At 41.1% G+C, this 18,196-nt stretch overlaps 1 protein-coding gene across 29 annotated transcripts in view; it reads right to left on the bottom strand.

Moving 5' to 3' along the window:
• TTLL5 (tubulin tyrosine ligase like 5) overlaps positions 1 to 18,196 on the bottom strand; it is a 269,103-nt gene that overhangs the window by 129,923 nt on the left and 120,984 nt on the right. The window lies entirely within an intron of this gene.

Here is an 18,196-nt window from a genome sequence, read left to right as displayed (position 1 = left end):
TGAGGCCCAAGAACAAATGGCCAAACTAGGATCTGGACCATGGTTTCTGGAACTCCAAAGTCCATCTTCTTACTCATGACACTATATTGTGAACATATCTTGAAAACAAGCATTGATTTTAGTATTGAAAAAGGGGAAGATCAAAATGGCTAACAGTGTTGTTAAGTAAATTTTGGTTTGCCAATATGAGACAATATTATGTATGTGACAATTTTTCAAAGAATTCTTAATGATACAGAACCATGCTGATAAGTTAAAGAAAAAAAATCACACTATGAAACTACAGAAAGCAGATCCAGATTTCTTTCAACATACACACACACACACACACACACAGATACATACTCCTGAAGGGCATGGATTACTTTTACAATTCAAAAGAAAAAAATGTTAAGTTATTATGAGAAATACAGAGGTGAGTCGAATTTAAAACCTGCACAGTGAGAATGAAGTCAGAAAAGAAAGGATGGTTGTAAAAACCTTTCAAAATCAGTTGCATAGGGAGAGGATGCTGAAAAGAGGGCATAGAGCTGAATGCAAGGTATCCGGTATGAGAAGCCAGAGACAAGTGGCACAGGAGATAGATATTCCAGAAGAAGTGTTCTAGAATAATGTCCTAAGAGCTTAGTAATTTTGACATTTACAAATAGAAGAATTCTGGAGCATTGTCATTTTTTTTTTTAATCTGAAAATTCTGAAAGAAACATAAATCATTTTTGGCAACTGTATAGTGCTTCATCCCTAATTAGAGAACTCAGTATGTGAAAATAGCCTAGGACTAGGTCTTCACACCAAAGGACTCAAATATTTTTCTTGGGAAAAAAACATTTTCCATAGATCAGGAGTGATTCCTGGTGTTTGTGGAGGCTGGGCTACAGGATACTCAGGCTGTGCCCTCCAGTGTAGACCCATCTTTAGACTCAGAAGCCAACCTTGGCTTATCACTTCTCATCCCCTTCTGCTGCTCAGAAGACACACAGGGGCTAGATTGTGGGAAGGGAAGACACCAGGGAAGGTTATGGTAGTATTCTCTGGCTCCCGAATCTTTGAAGAGCCTGTCCTTCTTCCTACACCTGAGGTTCTCAGACAATCTAATATCTCCCTATAGGACTGAATTCACTCCTGCCCCACACTTCTTCCTTTCTGCCCTGCTCCCTGCTTTAATCATCAGGCCTTTCAAATGAGACAGGAGCTTGAAAAAGGTCTTTATGATAACTAACAGCTTCTCTAATTACAGCCTCAGTCAGTGGGCCAAAACCCTAATAAAAGAGGCTTATTAATAATTTATAGTAGAACAGCAATAAAATAAAATGTACACACGTTACCATGTTTAGCATAAACTGTGTAGTTTAGAGATTAGTGAATGGGAAGAAGAAATGTCAGATGTGTTGAATCTTCTATTGGCAAGGCCACTCCTAATTTAAACATCATCATTTTTATCATAAGAGCTAAGTTACCGAATGCCTGAATGCTCACAATGTGCCCTGTACCAAATGTCCTTGAATTGTTTGATGTGTGTTATCTCACGTAATCCTGAACAAGCCCTCTGAAGAAGGTCCTACTATTATCTCCATTTTACAAAAGAGGAAACTAAAATCTGTTAGATAACTCTGAGAGTAAGCAATTGCACAAAAATCACATTCCTACTAAGTGCAGGGCCAAGATGAGAACAGAGAACATTCTCCTCCAAGTGCATCTGGTATATTTTTTCCCAAATAACATGGTTTAACATTTGAGTTCTTGCAGTAGTAATGTCAGGTACTTTAAGTGAGGTTTTATATCTCACTCCTTACCCATCACTCCTCACCCATTATACTCCCTTTCAGAGAAGGAGAAACTAAGGCTCAGAGAGTTTACAGTAATTAACTTGCTCAAGGTTATATAACAGTTGCAGAACTGGTACTCTTGTTTTAAAATTCATTCTCTAGTTTTAAAACTAGTAGGAAACAATCCTAGCTATCCTTAATTGTTAGAGATTTTTAAAAATATAATTGGATACCTCAAATTACCAGAGGACATTAAAGAAGTAGGGAAAAAAAAACCCATTCTCAATCAGTTTTGTTTCTTAGCAGGTACAGTAAAAGGTGGTAGCAAGAACATGAAATTAATTTTAGATTCCTGGTAGGTTTTGTTTTTTCATGTAACATCAATTCCTTATTTTATGGATAGACCAAAAAATGGTAGCTACTGTGATTTCCTTCTATACAAAAGTACCATTGTTAGTTTATTTTGAAAACAGCTAAAGGGGCCACTACTTAAATGAGAGATTAAGAATAACAAAACTTTTAAAGCTTCTCATCTTTCTTTCCAAAGGATTTGTGTTAAAAATATAACTAGTCTCTTTAAATAATAACAACTGATCCTCTATTTTAAATATTCTATTCTTACTTCTGTGGTTTTGTCTAGAAGACACCCAGGACCTATGCCACAACTACTCCCACCCACTCAGCGCAGTCTTCCTAGGACCTATGTTGCTAGTAAATAAACAATTTGGAGCTCACTTAGATATGGGCTCAAAATCTTCTTTTCACAGTCCTCCAGCTAATGCCAGTCAATCAGAAGTGACAAAGGAGATGAACCTACTTTCAACTCCTGTTCTAGAACAGTATGATCAAACAGAATGTATTGTGATGATGGAAATGTTCTATAATCTGTATCACCTAGGGACACCTGGGTGGCTCAGCGGTTGAGCGTCTGCCTTTGGCACAGGGCGTGATCCCAGTCCTGGGATCGAGTCCCGCATCGGGCTCCCTGTGGGGAGCCTGCCTCTCCCTCCGTCTGTGTCTCTGCCTCTCTCTGTGTGTCTCTCATGAATAAATAAATAAAATATTTTTTTAAAAAGTCTGTATCACCTAATACAAGAGCCACATGTGGCTACGGCTACTGTATTTGCAATGTGGGTGGTATGAATGAGGAACTGGAATTTAAACTTTATATAACTTAAGTTTAAAAAGCCACATGCACTTACTGGCTACCTTATCAGACAGCACAGCTCTGAAGCCTCAACCAGATTTAGCTGAATCTTATTGTACAGACCTTGCTCGAGTTTGGTCTAAGCAAATCATTTCTAGATTAAATGACTTTAAGAAAGCCTCTGGGTCTTGCTTTCAGTTTCCCAGTTTCTTCCAGGAGAGGCAGAAGGAGTCAATGAACTAAAATGGATTCGAGCATCAACTGTGGCCCTAGAAGCATCTTGCCTTGACTAGGGAAGACCTAAGCACAGGGTAAATCTCCCAGCAGTGGGCCAGGCCTGAAACTGTCTAAGCCAGTTAGGCTTCACATCTGGAGGTTTGTCCCTAACAGGACAGAAGGATGATGAATATGGCTGTCACCAGGCTGCATCTGCTTCTCTGTCCATCTAATATTTCTCCAGGTACACAAAGCTTCATCAGATGAAGAGAAACGGAAAATGACATATATTGAAAATCAGATTTTCAATAATAATGAACATTTCACACTAAAGAATTTTAAAGAAGGACAGGCTTATAGTGCATAAAGACATAGCACCAGTTATAAGAGAAAGAACTCATCATTTTTTGTTAGGAATATTAGACTATTAAGGTGGCCGTTGTAGCCAATGGTCTAGGTGGATTCTCTGGGCCGATGACCACAGTCTATGCTACTAAATCCAGGCTGGCCAACTCATGAATTCATGCCACTGGTCACAAGAGTCTGGAAGACAGGTGGGATAGTTTAAAACCCATCTTAATTAGTTTCAGTAATTAAATAACATGCCTTGCTGATAATGGATATCAACATCTTTATGTGCCAAAGATAGTACACATCTGTAAGAACCATGTAAATCTGTGTTTGAACCTCTAATACATTCTACCTTAATTTTTATTAAAATACAAAACTTTTCAAGTTCACTACAGTAACAGTAAATGCAACAAAGTTATATTATTAGCACTAATGATAACCTAAATTTAATGAGCACTTAATTTTTGCCAGACATTGTTCTAAGTGTGTGTGGGTATATTTATACATAAACTCATTTAATCTTCAAGATAAGTCTGTTAGGTAGAATTACTGCCCTCATTTACAAATGGGAAAATAGGGGTTGAGAGGTAAAATAACCTGCCCAAGAACAAATAATTGTTACTTGTCAGCCCCTAGTTTCAATTCCTGGTCAGCCTGATGCAAAATCTTCCAATCTTGTAGTTTCTAAGCACTGTGCTACTCCCACTGCCTTGCCCCACTGAGTCTGGAATTTACAATTCTCTTGGACCAGCAGCATCTGCAATCCCTGGGAGCTTGATAAAAATGCAGACTCTCAGTCTGCCTCTACCTCAGGGAAGGAAATCTGCATTTGACAAGATCCACAGGTAATTCTTGAGAGCGTGTTAAAGTCAAGGAAGCACTTCTTATAAGAGATGGTGAAAAGTAAAGAGGATTCCAGGGTTCTCCGCACAAAGTTCAGAAGATCTTCCAAGTACCAGCAGAAATGCCTTGATGGGGTGAAGAGCAAGATATAAAACACCCAAGGGGAAGGAGTAGAGAAGATAATCCTATCAGGAGCTTTAAGATTTTACTATTTCTCAATGTTGTCCAAATGTTCAAACATTGACACGAATAATCATTCAATTTGCCAAGGATGTAAACATGGATAAAATGGTTAAGAACAAGGTTCAGAAAATTTGGAGTCTACTTGTGATGCTGCCTTGAGAAACAGTGGTCATTAAAAAATAACCAAGATATTTATGCATTAAAAACAACCAGCTTAGCTTATTGAATATTCTTCTGTCAGCCTTTCTCTAGCTGGTCACCTAAGTCAATGATTGCCCATGGGAAAACCTAGTCACGGGATCTCAGGATCTCACCGCTGCCTAAGCCTGAGGCAGATGCTTCACAACCCTTGCTGTCTTCCTCTTCCGCTCCCACTCTCCTGGAGCATCTTGTCCAGCAGTTTCACTCCCATTCCCTTCTTCTTGTCCACTGCTATGGTGACCTCAGTGCATTTTTTCTTTTAATACCAAAATGCTGTTTATTTTAGAGCCAGTCTTCCGAATAAGGCAGGTGAGCAAATAACTGAACGTGTAGAGTAAGGACACATTGCACACATTCCATCTAGACAGGTGTTTAAATTACAGCAGGAATAAATACAGGTGATGGATTGAAAAGGGGGTAGGAGAAACAGAGAGGGAGGCCAATTTCCGGCGGCTGGCCCGCCCAAGTGTTACTGCTTGTTACTGCTGTTTGCTAAAAGGAGTGCTGCTGCCAGCACTATAATTAAAATATGATGGCACTGCCCTGATGGCTTCCCAGAATATACCCACCACCCACCCAGATATATAACCTTTTGGTATCCAAAGAGGATCCAGGGCCAGGCCTAACTGGATCACTGTAGCTCTAGTTGGCATGCTCTAGAAATGCTGCACACCTGAATGCTCAAAAGAAGTCCAAACCTCAGAGATAATCCAATAAATATCTACTGCACTGACTATTGTAAGCAAGGCCTTGGGTAAAATCCTAAGGGTACAGGAAGGGGATTTTGGGGATGGGGTAACTGGGATGGACATAAAGGAGGACATGGGATATAATGAGACTGATGCGGGGCACCTAGGTGGCTCAGTTAAGTGTCTGCTTTTAGCTCAGGTCATGATCCTGGAGTTCCAGGATCTAGCCCCACATTGGCTCCTTGCTCAGTGAAGAGTCTGCTTCTCCCTCTCCCTCCACCCCTCCACCTGCTCCTTCTCTCTCTCTCTCTCTCTCTCTCTCTCTCGTAATCGCTCTTAAATAAAATCTTAAAAAAAAAAAGGACTGAATTACTGAACTCTACCTCTGAAACTAGTAATACGCTATATGTTAATTGAATTTAAATAAATTTTTAAAATCCTAAGAGTTTATACAGATTAAGATGTGGCTCCTGCCCTCAAGCCATGAAGGAGCTGGTAATCTAGTGAGACAAGACACCTGGACAGATGGTAAGATTTAAGGCCTCTAGAAAGTGATAACTACCATCATAAATAGTTAAGGGAATGCAAAGAAGACATTTGAGCTGGGCATGAAAGGACTGGTAAGAAAATTGCTGCGGGGGTAGCAGGGTGGTGGTGGTTCCTCGCGCAGGAAAATTAAGTAAAAATGCAGAGATAGATAAGCAGGAAGAATGTCTGAAAAGTAAGAAGCAGTCTAATTTGGCTAAAGCTCAGAACAATAAAAGATAGGAAAAGAAAGAAAAATGGCTCAGGGAGATCCTTGAATGCCAGACTAAAGATTCTGCTCTAGACCTAAGACGGAACATAAGTTTGTTCAAGGGTTCTGATCATGCTGTACGTAGAGATCTCTAGTGCTGTTTTTGAGGGCTGGGGTGAAAGGAACTATTAAGGAAAATTAAGACTTGTTGAGAGCCATGGCAGTCAGGTGAGTGGTACCAAGTCTGGGATGTAGGATATGCCACTGCTGGGCTCCTCTCACTTCCCTCCTAAGGCTTAGGAAGAGTGCCGGGCCTTGGAGATAGACAGCCATTTTGCAATCTAATGATAAAAGCTCTTGAGTTTATATGTTCATTGTTCATGGTTTTTTCTTGGATCAGCTCTTTTGGATCTATCTTCCCATGCAGCAGTAAGGCAAAATAGTGCTGCCTGGCATTCTGAGAAGGGAGCGGCAGAGAGTGGGCCTTAGTGCAAATACACCTTTGCTTAGATTTACCCTTTCCATGTCTCTCTTCAACAGAATGCTTTGAGGATCAGGATTGGGGGGTGGGCCTGCAGGGAAGGTGTGACTAGATGGCTTTGGTCTAGGCCTGTGGCCTGTCTGGTAAGCAAAAAGAGACATTGGATCAGATACTCTCTAGCCCAAATCACCAAAGCTAGGAATTCCACTCAGGAGCTTGGAACCAAAAATAATAATAAGCAGAGGCTTTGGCCTGAAGGATCCTCTCTGGACATTTTCTGAACCCCAAGGCAGTGACTCTGGAATCCTAGATTCCAGCCATAGTTCTTCCTAAATCAGTGTTTAGACCATTTGTGCTGTAATTTCCAGCTCCACCGCAGAACAATATCAAACAAACTGATATTTAAGGATGGTGAAGTTGTAGTAGATATTTGGGAAGACGACACAGGTTAATGAGAAAAATAAGATACTGGCATTCAACATGAGCTCTCGAGTCCTCTACCAGGTCAATCATAAACTGGCATCTGCCTCTGTATGTATGTGCCATCAGTCCCTTAAGGACAAGACACTCTCCATGCATAGCAGACCATAATTCTCCATTTCTACAAATGTAGCCCTCTGCTGACTAGGGCTTGTGGGTTTTCACATGACTTTTACCTTTCTTAACACAGTACCAAGGTTTATCATTGCTGCTTGGGAAAAAACAACCAGCAAATATATAACTATGCCAGGAGGCAGGGATTACCCCCAACATGGAAGATCACAAGCTTCTTTGGTGTTTTATCACTGCCTCTAAGAAGGTCCTTCAAACCACTTCAACACAGCAGGATCCTGAAATCCTGTTGCTACCACTTTGCACTTATTTCCTAGTGTCGAATTTATTTTTTTATAAATAATCTCCCTTAGCTGTAAAGGAGCCTTGTCATTAAACTTCTTCAACAGTGTAGTACTAGTAGGGTGCCTAGGTGGCTCAATCAGTTAAGTGTCTGCCTTCAGCTCAGGTCATGATCTCAGGGTCCTGGGATTGAGCTCCCTGCTCAGCAGAGTCTCCTTCTTCCTCTCCCTCTGCCCCTTCCCTCTTCTTGCTTTCTCCCCTACCCTCACCTAAATAAGTAAAATCTTTTTTTTTTTTTTTTTAAAGGAGCATGGTGGTAGAGCTGAAAGAGCTTCATGCCATGATTTGTATTATAACATAATTGCAGGTTTATTTGCCTATCTTGACCCACAAATTACTGTCTCATTCATTGTTGTATACTCAGAGCTTAGCCCAGCAGGCACAAAAGATTTATATACTAAATGAAGTGGGTCTCAACCAGACCCAAACACACACACACACACACACACACACACACACACAGCCTCTAGCTAGCAGCTAGTTTCACCAGTGAGTGGAAAAGTGATTAATGTCACTGGAAGCCCAGAAAGGAAATTAAAGGTTCCAAATTACCTCTTTTTGCAAATACCACAAGGGAGGGGCTGCTTTGGAATAATGGGAAATAAAATAATCAGTGATTAGAGAGAGGTAAGTGTTGCTCTTGCTAGAGCCCGCATAATTTTAGAGATGAGTTTTGCCTGGTCTTGAAGCCTTGGGCAAGGTTCTCAAACACGGGAAATGAGAGCTTTGCATACAGTTTTCACTCCTTGTCTGCACAATGTCTATACTGTATGTTTCTTCTTGGCACTGAAATTGCAAAAGGCTGACACTCAATTTGAGATTGGGTTGCATGTGTTCTTAGTATTTCTCCAGTGATGAAAATCGTCTAGTAAGTATGGATCTGGCACCTTTGGTTTTCCTTTTCTTTTATCTTGAGTGAAACTGATCTTGAACCTCAGGCTCACTAGGCATTTGCAAACGTCATGTATTTAATTTATCAAAATGGAGGCTGGGAATTCAACATGAAAGATCAAATAATATCTTGAAATGTGAGCCAACTGGTGGCACAGTGCTCCCAATGCAGCTTACTATCTCACCACAGCTCACGTGAGGTCTAGAGAGGTAGCTTCAGAAGATTATTTCATTAATCCAACAAATATTTATTAGCTACCGTGTGGCTTTCTTCGCAGCGTTGAGCACAGAACCATGAAAAAAACCCACAAGACAAAAACCCTTGCTTATGTCGAGATTACACCCTCATTGGGGGATATCACCGAAATATATACAGAATATGTGAAGCAAAGGTGATCACAGATTTGGAGTGATTAGGGACACCTTGGGTGGCTCAGTGGTTGAGCGTCTGCCTTTGGCTCTGGGCATTATCTGGGAGTTCCGGGATCGAGTCCCGCATCGGGCTCTTCGCATGGAGCTTGCTTCTTCTCCCTCTGCCTATGTCTCTGCCTCTCTGTGTGTGTGTGTGTCTCTTGTGAATAAATATTATTTTTTAAATTTCAGCATTTATTCATGTGAGACACATAAAGGCAGAGACATAGTCAGGCAGAGAAATAGGCTCCCTGTGGGAGCCCGATGTGGGACTTGATCCCAGGACCCAGGACCACACTCCAAGCCGAAGGCAGACGCTAAACCTCTGAGCCACAGGTACCCCAATAAATAAATTCTTAAAAAAAAAAAAAAGATTTGGAGTGATCATTTTTGGCCAAATTATCATTACTATAAGCCATATGCTACCTTAAAAGTTTTCAGAGGTTCTTAACTTGGAGACCATGAGTCAGGGGGCATCAAGAAGGAGCCTAGTGGGAGGGTGTCTATGAACTCTTTGAAATTAATGCAGATTTCTGAGTGTACAGTTTTTTCAGAAGAAAATAGCCTTCATTCAATTCTCAAAGGGATCCCTGACTCTGAAAAGGTTAAGAATCACTCAGGATGATATGAAGATTAATTTGTGTACATCTACATTCATAATGTCCTCAGAACTACACCAATATTATCTTGAGAATAATGGTCTCTGTGTCATTCATATAAGCCTGCCACAGAAACTTTCATTCCCTGACCATGGGATGCTGAATGATCTAGAACATGAAATTACAGTGGCAAGTCCTTTCTGACTTGTTTTAATGTATGCAGCTAGAACCAAAGGCAGTCCAGGAGTAGGAAACACCAGTGGACCAAGATCCACTTCACTCAAGATAAAAGAAAAGGAAAACCAAAAGTGCCAGATCACTTACTACATCATTTTCAACACTAGAGAAATACTAGAGAAATATTCAACCAAGAACATGAAAAACAATCATCCTTAAAACAGCTATCTTTTTAACCATTATTTCAAGGGCACTTCCTGAGAATGTATTAAATCATTAGCCACACCAACCAACATATTTTAAGACAACTTCAACTCCTGTATCAGTTCCTGGATGCCAATAAGATGAACCTCAAGAAATCTACACTCTGATCACCAAAAGATATGAGTTATAAAGTTAATTAAATTTTAAAAGAGGTTAGGAAAAGCTGGGAATCTCTGTAGTTCCAATACATCAGCACTAAGTCCCCTTGTCATGTACCCCCTCTGTCAAACATTGTCATTTATATAATACACATAAGCATATTGACATTTAGGGCTCCAAAATCTATAAACAGTTCTAGATTAAAATTTGAGACATTACTGGGAAACATTACAAAACAGCTAAATTGCTGGGTAGTGTTTTCAATTTATATATTTGGTTTTTAGAAGTCGATGGGGGCTGCCACCACCATAATAAATCAATCCACTATTTTTGCATCTCCGCAGATTAAGAAGGCTGAGTTTTGCCTACTCAAAGCGTCAGCTGATGTCACCATAAAATAATCTAATAAAGAGTTCACTCTAGGGGAACCCTGGGTGGCGCAGCGGTTTAGCGCCTGCCTTTGGCCCAGGGCACGATCCTGGAGACCCGGGATCGAATCCCACGTCGGGCTCCCGGTGCATGGAGCCTGCTTCTCCCTCTCCCTCTGCCTGTGTCTCTGCCTCTCTCTCTCTCTCTCTCTCTGTGACTATCATAAATAAATAAAAATTAAAAAAAAAAAAAGAGTTCATTCTAACAAATATTCATTTACTCAACAAATAACTGATAATCTAGACAAAGACACACATCTCTCAACCTGCTTCGGAGAGTGGAAAAGCACTTCTAATCACGAAAACAGTTCAACTCTCCAGGTCTCTCTTGCAGGCTCAAGCACTGGCTTGGCTAGCACTCTGCAGCAGTGTTTAGCTGATGAGGGGTTTGAATCCTGATTCCCATAGGAGGAGGCAGGGAAAAACTGAGAGAAAGAGCATGGCGTCAGACAGACTTGGGTTTGAATCCTGGTTCAGTCACTTGACATTTGTATGACCTTAGCATACTCACATACTCACTTATCCTTCCAGCTTGTTTTCTTCATCTGTAAAAAATAAGTATCTACATCCTAAGGTTAAAGAAATAATAAAAAGTGCTCGGCACACTGCCTGGTGCAAAGCAGACATTCAGCCAATATTGGCTGCTTTATGATGAAGGGCAAGTGTGGTACTGTCAATGATAAAACATGGAAGAGCAAGAGTTTAAAAAAAAAAAAAAAAACCAACAAAATGCAGAAGAGAGATTCTTTTTAATTTAGCAAGGATGCGATAAGTGCCTACCTAGTACACAGGTGCTATGCTAGGTGATGAATTAGGAAGAAGTGCCATCACACAGATTATAACTCGACAGGAAAGAAGAGATCCAAAATCACTATAAAAAGGTTTACTATACAGAGAGACTAATGAGGGGCTAAAGAAGCATGGAGAGTAGAAAGATGACTTCTGGTTGGGGCAGCAGTGGGTTCCTCATTCATTTCTTTATTCAAAAACGTACCGAGTACATACACTATACCAAAGCTGAAAAAAAAAAAAAAAAATGGTGAAAACTTGGTCACCATCCTCAACCAAGTAACTTACAGCCCAGTATAATGAGCACATTTACTGAGTATTACTCATGAATCAGGTTCTGAGGCAGCACAGGACACTACCCCAAAGAGCTCACTGCTGCAGGAGACAACTATCTGGACATAGTGTGATGCATGAAATGACATGCCTCTGAGTGAAGGGGCACCTGTTGGGGAACACCATGAGAAACATATGGCCACCAACTGACCCATGAACTGGACTGGGGCACTCAGAGGCTCCTTACCTCCTCCTCCTGTCCTTGGAATGTGGGTTCCACTTGCCTTTTCCACTTCCAGAGGCTGCTCTAAGGACACAGCCTTGAGATGGTGATGTGCTGAAAATACGTGCATGGTATATATGACTGAGTGCAGTTAGGGCCTCTTTATAAATTTTTAAGATTTGGAGGCAGGTGTGGGGATCCATTCATCTTGCTGCCACCCAAGACAAGCCTCATATGTAAGTTCCCTTTGCTATTATTAAAACTGCCTCCCAACCTGGAGTGGCTTGCCTCTTTGATCTCTACCTGCTTTCTGAGTACAGGGGCCAGTTTCAGATCACATCAGGAAAGCTCCCAAGAGGGTTGTGAGCCAAACAGCATCTATGTTGAGCCTGGACGGATGTATAAGGTTAAACATGATGACAGCAGAGCATTTCCCATGAGAAGATAGCAAAAACTAAGGTGTGGAGCTGAACAAATTCTGGGTGAGCTGCACAAAGCCATGTGTGATGGGGGAGGACAGACGGAAGAAAGTAGCCTGGAGCCAGATTCTAAATAACGGATTTGAAGAACATTTAATAGCTTGGGCTTTACATTGTAGATAACAGAAAGCCCCCTTGAGCTTCTTGAGCAAAGGAGTATTATCACCAGACTTGTGATTCAAAAAGATTCCTTTACAGCAAAGACCAGGTAGACTGGAGGCCGGCCCGGAGAGCGGAGCAGAGGTAATTGCAACTGTCCAGCTAAGATAATTCAGGGCTTAAGCAGGACAGTCGATGTGAAAGTGAAACAGGGAAGATAGGTTTGAGACCTTATGGAGTCCAAATCAATCAGACTTGGCAACTCCCTGGACACAGGAATGAAGAAGCAAACAGAGACAACGATAAATCAAATGCTCCATACCTAAACCCTGAGGAGAACTACAGTGTCACCAACACCAAGAGCGAAAAGGGAGACAAACAAGTTGGTTTTAGATGGACTATTTTTTTAATATTTTCAAAATACATTTAAAATGCATTGTGTGTTTTGGATGCTGGTAATACAGTGAGGTGGAAATGCCTGACAGTTGGAAGTCTGAACTTGGCACTCAGCAAAGAGGTTCACACTTAAGATGTATACAGGGGAGAAATCCACAGAACAGTACCAGATGGAGCTATGGGAAGAGAAAATTTATCCAAGGGGAAACTGTATGTTGAAAAAACAGTTGCCTTGCACCCTGACTTCAGAGCTGTGCTGGAGGAGAGCTACAAAGAACAGGAAGAAGCAGACTGCCCAGGCATCATCCCACTGTCTTTAATCAGGGAGAGCCTGCTGTTGCCAGTTTTATATATTTGAGGTCTATAATGCCAGTGTCTTTTTAAAAATGTTGTAAATGGAATCTAGTCTTCAGGGGAAAGAGGAGGATGAGCCCCCAGAGAAATCACTGAAGGGTTAAAGAAGCTAAGAAAAGTTTTCAGGTAGGAGGTGGTCAATAATAGTGCCACATACTGCGGGAGAATGAGGATTAAAAATAGGTGACCGAGGATCACAGGGGAAGAGAGGAAAAAATAAAACGAGGAAATCAGAGAAGGAGACAAACTGTAAGAGACTCTTAATCACAGGAAACAAACTAAAGGTTGCTGGAGGGTCAGGGGGTGCGGGGATGCATTAACTGTGTGATGGGTATTAAGGAGGGCACGTGATGTAATGAGCACTGGGTGTTATATAAGACTGACGAATCGCTGACCTCTACCTCTGGAACTAATAAAACATAAGTTAATTAATTGAATTTAAATTTAAAAAACTAAAAAAAAGTAAAAAAAAATAAAAATAAAAAAATAAAAAAAATTTTAATGTTAAAAAAAAATGACCAAAGTTGGCAGTTCAGGGTCCTTGGCAAACTCTGAGAGATTGCTGGACAAAATGGTAAGAGATAAGGTCAGACTGCAAAAGTAACTGTGGAGGGGACGGAGTCAGGGGCATGGGGGCAGCAAGGGCATGTTACTTTAAAACAATTTTGGTAGTACAGGGAAGACAGCTTGAGGGGGTGACAGGGTGAAAAGAAGGTTATTTCAGAACAAGAGACTATACAGCAGGCTAAGGAACTAAGGAACACTGTGGGTTAAGAGCCTTAGGAGACAACAGAAGAGCTATAGAATTAGGTTCAGTTGGAGCGAGGCCCCAGAGCCGGGAGGCACAGAGACCCAGGAGGAGAATTAGCCTCAATACCAAAATCACTCTATTTTACAGAGGAGGAAATCAAGGCATAGGGAGGTTAAGTAACTTCTCCAAGGTCTCACTGACTCAAGAGCTCCTGTTTTTCCTATTTATCCTTTTCTGTTTCTGAAATGGGAAAGAATAATGTATACCATACAAAGAAGTGTTAACTTCTACCCAGAAAGAATACAGAACCAAAGGAGCTAGACTTGAAAAACCAACACCAAGTCAGAACACAAGTGTACAACAGTTCAAATGTGTCTGGGCACACTAAAGAGGCAGGAGGAGAGTTCCAAATGTCCAAGCTTGTGATAAACTGGGTGCCATCCACCTCAGTTCTGGATAACATTCATCATCATTTCAGCTCCCTCTCTGCCAATTTCACCTTCAAGTGGAAATTTTGAAATTAAGATTCACTCAAGGTCCACACTGGTGGCTTCTGATGCAGAAGAAAAGGTAGAGAATTCCTTCACATATGAATGAGTGAGAAACCAAACATTCTTCTTTTTTTTTGTTTTTGTTTTTTTAAGATTTTATTTATTCATTCATGAGACAGAGAGACAGAGAGAGAGGCAGAGACACAGGCAGAGGGAGAAGCAGGCTCCATGCAGGGAACCCAATGTGGGACTCAATCCCAGGACTCCAGGATCATGCCCCAAGCCAAAGGCAGTCACTCCGCTGCTGCCACCCAGGCGTCCCCAAACCAAACATTCTATGCTGCAGCATACACCCTTCTCTAGAACTGCTCTAGAAAAGTATCATGGTAGGGAGCAAAAAATGAAAGAAATGGAACGGTTTTCTTTTCCACTCTCCATCTACATGAAAAATGTGAGAAGCAGAAAGGGTCTCCTCCCTCCTATGTATCTGTCAGCACATTTCCAGGAGGCCTGGCCACGTCCCGGGCACTGGCTGGCTGGGGAAGAGAGACTGACACAGCACATTCGTTCGCCTTGGAGCCCTCGCCTGGGTGGTCTGCTGTTATTCCTTTGATTAAACTCCCAGGCTGGAAGAGCTGGAGCTGCTCCTAATGATAGCTGGGCCCTGAAATCTCACACTCGCCCGCACAGAGAGGGCCGGGGCTCCCTCTGAGTGTCTGCCTCCCACTCCTCACCACAGAGCCAGGCTCCTTGGCCACATTCTTCTGCTCACTAACAGCAGTAACCACAAAGGGCGACATCTGTGCAGTGTGCTACAGTGGCAAGGCACACCTCTCCCAGTGCGGGGTGAGGTAGAGGTAATGAGGCTGATGCTCTACTCCAGCGCCCTGACACCTACTGCAGCCCTTCCCGTGACTGGACTGCTCCTAGAAAACCCTGCTTTTAGGGATGTACAATCTGAATTCCAAAGAACCCCATTTCCAAAGGACAACCAGCCTCTTGTGTGCCAAGGGAAAGAACTAATGTGACCCATTCTCTGCTCAGATCTGTAGGGTAACTTGTTGAATAACGTACGCCAAGAACATGTATCTCTTTCCAGCATTATTTCAAGTGTACACATGCCGGCACAAACATTTCTGAAGTGGCTCTGTGGCTACTTCATGTGGCAAGGAAATTTTGATGTTTTCATGTGTTCTAGGCTATAAAGAAAGCTAAATCATAACAGAGATAGTGAAAGTAATTACAAGCTAAATAAGGTTCTGTTCTTAGCCATGCAAATCCCTAAGAACTCAGCCTCTGATGTAAATTCTGAGTAACTCAAAGTTTTATTCTAAAATTTTGGGGTTGTCAGAGTACTTTCTTTACCCTTAGCTAGCTCCCTGTTCCTCAGCATCTTCACCAGTGAACAGCAGGGAAATGGGGTGACAGTGTCTTATCTTACAATCTACCCTCCTTCAGCTACCTGAGGGATCAAGCTAAAAGACAAAGCCAACTGTGTGTCTCTGTGGCCTCCCTAACCCCCCAACCTATTGAGATTTAGAGGAGTTCTTTCAGAGAGAAAGCTCTCCTTAAATCAGCCTTTGTCTTCTCTTCTGGCTTCCATCCTAGCTGCTCTCTGCTGATTCCCTATCCTCCAGTAGCACTAACCAGCCTGCTATTTCCCTACAAACATAAAGGCTGGCTTTTATTCTGGAACCTGTACTCACCCTTCTTCTGCCACCCACATGCCTACCTTTAAGATTCAGCTTCCATATAATCTCTTCCAAGAAGGCTATGGCCTTCTCACTCTCATACACAAAATGAGTTAGGTTTTACCTTTTGAGACTTCTGTGATTGCCTAGAAATATCTCTGCCATGCATATTCCATGCTAGTACTACCATGTGTTTATGTGGCTGTCGCCCTTACCACATCGTAAGTTATTTCATGCCAAGGACTATGTCTTATATCATCCTCCATGGCTTAGTACCAAAGCCTGGAACATTCCTAAGAGCTTAATAAAATGTTTTTGAATGAATAAATTAAAAAACCACATTTGAATGAAAAGGTTTTTGAAGGATGCCACAAAAAGCTTTAATGAGGTAAGTAGTTGAAATTATAGACAAAATAAAATAATTTTTCAAAAATGGACCCAAAGATTGCAATTTTTTATACTCATCTTCCAAAACACAAATAATTTTTAAAAATCTGTGTTCTTTATTTAGTGATAAAGACTCTTAACACCTTACCCGGAAAAGCAATGTAAAGATACATCAGAGTTTATGGGATATGATGAAAGCGATACTCAGGGGAAAATTCATAGCTTTAAAACAGAGACAAACAAGAGTGAATGAAAGTAAGTATCCAACTTAAGAAACTGAGAGGAAAAATAAAGCTAGTAAAAGCAGAAGAAAGGGAATTAGTAAAGACAAAACAAAACAACCAATTAGAAAACAATAGAATGGATAAGTATATACAGAACTATCTTATCAAAAAAAGGTAAGAAGGGGAAGAAAACATTAACCCTACTGGATTTAAAGAAAAAAAAAAAAGAAAACAAACACAAAATAGGAATTGGAAGGAAATAATCAGAGGTAAGAAGAAGTAAAAAGCATTTAAATTAATTACTGAACACAAAGCTGCTTCTGATGAAACTGCCTTGAAGGTTTCATGGCCTGAGTCAAGAGAAAAGGGCAGAGCTGCCCCCACTTTGGGTCTGCACCTCCACTTGTAAACACTTGGGCCAGAGCCCATTTGATGCCATTGCAACAGGCTATTATTTACTAAAAGAAGAATAAAAGAATTTCCCAAGTTCCAAATTAAGGAATTACTTGCTCTGAGGAGAAGGAGCCAGATAACATATAACTGAGCTTTAACAAAGCTTGTATTAACAAAGTTCATATTTTGATAACACTATATTTAAAAACTCACTTTTTCAAATCAGATTAGAAATCATTTATTATTGAAAGCCTTTAATGGCTGAAATACCAATACTTTCCAAATACATGGCATTTAGACTATACAAAGTAGTTTTTGCATACTACCCTCAGGAACCTACTGTGTTTTTGCCATCAACAAAGATCCTGAGGTTGAAAGTTGAGTGAACTGTCCCAGATCACACAGCTGGTCAATGGTGGTGGAAGACAGATCTGTAGACGGCTAGTCCAACTCACTTTCTGCCACCCACCCTGCTTATTACCTACTACAGCCCCTCCCTCAGCACTGTACCAAGCACTAACCACCCTCTTATCAGACTCTAGAAGTTAAGACTGACATCTAATGGCAAGTTCAGATCCCTACGAACAGGAGTCTGGTGGACTTTAAATTCTCTGGCACTGAAGTTCTCCTCAGACAAGACAGATGGACTGAAGGGAACAACTTTCCAATTAGGATACAATCACCCTGGAGTCCCACAGGATCAGAATCTCGTCATTTTGCAAGCTTTGCAGCTTACCAAATGACAGAAGCTAAAAATATGTAAACACTAATATTGGCTACGTTCTTTTTACTATGACTGCAAAGAAATTTTCCTAATGTCTTAGTGCTTCTAGCTGCTCATTTATAAACTGGAAACATACACTCTTGTCAGTGACCCAGTGAAATACATGTAGTGGATCACTGGCTCTCTTCCTTCCTCATAGCCACTTCACATTTCAAAATTCCTTCCCATTCTACCATGGTTATGACATTATAATCCCTCTTCCCATCACTCCATCACTAAAATCTAACACACCAACCTCCCTCAAGTCTCAAAAGATTCTTTGCTTCCTATTTCCAATCAGGCCACCTCATCTACTCCCTTCGATTAGGGATTTGAGAAAGAAAATTCATTACAGTCTTACACACAAAACTCATTAGAGCCTTACAAGATGAGGCTGAAGTAAAGCTAAAGCTTACCTTTAATTCCGGTTCTAAATTTTATACAGAGAAGCAGGGCACCACCAGGGAGCAGTGTGTTGCCTACTTTTAACATGTGCTCAAAGTTATT

Source organism: Canis lupus, chromosome 8 (assembly GCF_011100685.1).
Source record: "Canis lupus familiaris isolate Mischka breed German Shepherd chromosome 8, alternate assembly UU_Cfam_GSD_1.0, whole genome shotgun sequence".
Classification (NCBI taxonomy): domain Eukaryota; kingdom Metazoa; phylum Chordata; class Mammalia; order Carnivora; family Canidae; genus Canis; species Canis lupus.
The sequence above is the reverse complement of the archived record's forward strand: the minus strand, read 5'-3'. Positions and strand labels throughout refer to the sequence as shown.